Source organism: Octodon degus, unplaced genomic scaffold, assembly GCF_000260255.1.
Source record: "Octodon degus isolate 3935 unplaced genomic scaffold, OctDeg1.0 scaffold00267, whole genome shotgun sequence".
In the NCBI taxonomy this organism is placed as follows: domain Eukaryota; kingdom Metazoa; phylum Chordata; class Mammalia; order Rodentia; family Octodontidae; genus Octodon; species Octodon degus.
Genome location: NW_004524843.1, coordinates 1,179,571 through 1,183,627, shown reverse-complemented (window position 1 = coordinate 1,183,627; position 4,057 = coordinate 1,179,571). Strand labels below are relative to the sequence as shown.

Below are 4,057 nucleotides of genomic sequence, written 5' to 3'. Positions count from 1 at the left end.
TGAGTATGACTGCAGTGTGTTATCTCCCAGGTTTATATGCAATGGAGGACAATAAATAGATGTTCAAGAGCAAGCAACAATTATGGCCATTTCACATAGCAGCATTAGAGTGCCTCTTTAACAGTCCAGGAACAACTCTAAGGACAAGAAAAGCCATGCGTGTTAGTAAATATGTCATAATTTCACAGTTGAAACTTCTTTAGACATTGCACTTTCTTCATAGGGGAGTCCTGGTTTTTGATAATGTTATGGTGACTCAGGACTTGAACTAGCAGCTTTCTTTTTCTTTTTACTGTGTTTCTTATGCTTCTTTTTCTGTTTTGTTTTTTTCTCATCCTTCACTGTTTTTCTTCTTTTTTGCTTGTACCTCTTCAGTATGATCTGATTCTGACAAGGACTCAGATGAAGAAGGTTTATCTTCAGGAAATATCTTTCTTTTCTTGGTAGATCCTTTAATGTCCTTCTCTTCCTCAGTTGCATCCTTTCACTCTTTTTCTTTTTGAAACTATCCTTACTATCTGACTCTGTTTCTGACAGCAAGCTTTCAGAAGATTTATATGAATCACTGTTCTTTTTCTTTCTTGTTTTTGCTTGCTTCTTCTTCTCATCCTCAGAATCTGAAGAACTGCTGGGAGAATCAGAGCTCAATGAAGAAGAGAATAAATACCTACCAGATATCTTTTCTTTCTTTTTTCTCTGTTTTTTTTTCTTTTTGATGAGCTCTCATTTCCACTGAATAATTTCTCCCTGTGCATTTCTAGTTCTTTCTTCCAGTTCTCATTCATTTTTTCTTCAAATTCTGCCAAAGCCTTAGAGCCTTTCTTTTTCTTTTCTAGTTGCTCTTTTACTTCTTCCCAGGTAGGCCTGGGTCAGTTCAGATAATCCTGTATTGTTGGCCCTGAAGACTGGGTTGGACCTCTTAATCTGGCTGTTGCTGTTGGATTCATGTAGGTCACCCCACTGTCCTATTTCCCCACAGTGCCTAACGGAGAGTCCAGTTAGAACTGCGAAAGCAAAGCAAATTCCTCTGAATTGGTCTTTTCTAAGAAGTGTTGAAATGGTTCAGGAGTAATAAGTTCTTTGGGGGTGAAGCTTTCATAGTATTCTAAGATTCTTTATCTAATATATGCTACCCTGATGGTTTTCATAGTTCTGTTTTATTAAGTTTGTAGATTTTAAGTATATTATGAATTTGAGGGTGAAATGATGAAATATGATATATTTGACTACAACAAATCTTGCTTTTTTTGAAAAATAGCCCTTTATTAAAATAAATTTAAATTGGGTTATTATAAGCTATTATGTTATTGCTAGAATTGTGAAAACATTGATTCTGACAAATTATACTAGTGATATATTTGTTTTTATGAATGACTGGATTTGTGGAAGTTCTTGTTTGTCTTAGTGGAAGTTATCTTCTGTCAATATAGTCTTAAATTTTGCATCTGTTTTAATGGTTTGTTCTTTGTACAATATGAGGTCAGATAAAACTGTAAAAAATAATTAAATTTTAAAAAATTTATCATGGTAAAAACACATGATTTTTCTCGCTTCCTTTTTTTCCCTATCTTTTTTCCTTTCCCTCATATTCATTGTTTATTCCTTATGTTCAGTTTCTTTCCATTTTACTCTATTGATTATATCTTTCAGATTTTATTTATTCATTCAGGTTCTTATAGTAGAGAGACAATCTGATATACACATGAGCCTGATTTATTCTCCTTATGAGAATAGCCTCTAGTAGCATCCATTTACCTATGGGCATTTTTGTTATTTCCAAGATTTGGGTATGACAAATTGTGTTTCTATAAACATGGGTATGTTACTCTGTAACATGCTTTTGCATTTGATATTTGCTTTTGCTTTTGTTTTTGTTTTTACTCTTTAAGATAAGATTTTTAAAAACTGTAAAAAAAAAAAAACCAGAATGGCAAAGAGATGTGAAGAAAAGAAACATTGTATTAATATTCCTCAAGATACTCTACTCTTCTAACACACTCATTCTACCAGGCTTGCCACTTTATAAAGCAGCTCTGGAAGTTCTTTGTGAGTGTCATTAGTTGGGCTTTGGTGGGTGACCAAGACTATTTTGTTGTGGAAAAAAAATGTGTGTGTGTGTGTGTGTGTGTGTGTGTGTGTGTGTGTGTACAAGATAGTTAGGATAGATTTGCAGCTACTTTCTCTTGGTTCATTTTTTTTCTTTTCAAAGTTTTATTGATAAACATATAGCAATGAGACAGTTTCAAATCAAATCGAAAGTACAGTTTCAACAAATAATACACTGCATATATTCTTCTTAGTGGTTAATTGCTGTACAAGATGCAGACTTGTGATCCTACTTACAAACACCATTAGAACAAATCATTCTTGGTTCATTGAGAAGAAAGGTTTGTACTAATATTGTTTAGGCAAACTATCATGTCTGCATCTTGTCCTCTGAATGACTACTACGAAGACAGCAATATGCAATGTATTAATTGCTGTAATTGTCCTACTAACCTGTTTTGAAACTGTTTCATTGCTATTTCATCTTTTTTTCTCATTAAAATCAATAAAAATTAAATACATAATTTTTAAAAATGTTCATCTTCATGAGCATTTGATTTCAAGGAAGAACCAGAAGTCACATGGTGTTTGATCCTGAGAAAAAAGGTTAATGAGGTCATGCTGCAAAATTTGTATTGGCAGAAATTTCCAAAAACCTTAGCAAAGAGGTAAAATCACAAATTCACTGAATGTGTAAATAAAGCATTTATTATAGTAGAAAACACATTACCATTAATTCCCCACAAAATACTCAAGAGGTTTCTCCTTTGCTTTGAATACCTTTATCCAAAATTTGACAAAATGTCTCTTTTTTATGTATTTCATACAGGGTCTGTAGGGTTTTCAGGGGCTCATTCCATAGATTGAACTCCTAGTGATTCTCCTATTTTCAGCCTCCCAAGTGCTGGAATTACATGTGGGTACCACCACGCCCTCTCGTTTGCCATCACAGCCCACCGCAAGGGAGGGGCTGGCACGGCACACTGGGGATTGAACACCAGCCTCTTTGCTGTATGTAAGCAGGTGCTTTAGTCTGATAAAATTCATAGAATTCAAGAAATAGGCTTCCCCACGGGAACCTCCCACCACCTGCCTGCACCCAGCTGCCAGGCTCAGCGTCTGGGTCCCGCTGTCCACTGGTACCTCCATCCAACCAGCAGTCAGATCTGGTGTGGAAACTTGAAGCAGAACTCCTGGCAGAGAGGCAAGGGGCAAGATTCAGGCAGCTAATCCAAGAGCAGAACAGTGTGTCAGTGGGGCACAGTGAGTTCACTTCCATGGGCTGCAGCAGGAAAAAAGGAGTAATAGCAGCCAGATCCAAGCCAGGCCCAGCTGGAGGAGTTCAAACTTGGTAGATCTGGACCCAATAAGCTGAGACTAGAGTTCTGCTAGACTCAGAACTCTTGAAGACACAAGGGTAGGCAAACAGTTCATGAACAAATCAAACTGCATGGGTAGCAATTGAAAGAATTAACAACTGTGACCCCCCCCTATTATTCAGAAGTTTCTGCACATCAAAAGAAATTACCAACAGAGTGAAAAGGCAAACCACAAATTTGGAAAAAATCTTAACTAACAAGCACTCAGACTAAGGTCTTCTATCTAGAATTTATAAAAAACTAAAAAACATTAGGGCCTCAAAATTTGAAGACCCAATCCAGAAATGGGCATCTGAGATCAACACACTCTTCTCAGAGGAAGAAATACAAGAGGCAAGTAAATACATGAAAAAATGCTCCACATCATATTAAAATAACATTGAGATACCATCTCACCCCAGAAAAAAATGGCTACCATAAAGAAATCAAACAACAGCAAATGTTGGAAAGGCTGCAGGGAAAAAGAAACCCTTCTCCACTCCTGGTGGGAATATAGAGAGGTGTAGCCATTATGGAAATCAGTGTGGAGAATCCTCAAAATCTAGGACTGGAAATCCTATTCAATCCAGATAACCCCCTTCTAGGAATTTTCCCAAATGAACTCAAAACATCATATCATAGTTATATATGTG

General features: G+C 36.3%; 1 pseudogene; it reads right to left on the bottom strand.

The window, feature by feature from the left end:
- Nucleotides 1–246: 246 nt before the first annotated feature.
- On the bottom strand, nt 247–947 carry LOC105741019 (annotated as a pseudogene).
- Nucleotides 948–4,057: the final 3,110 nt, after the last annotated feature.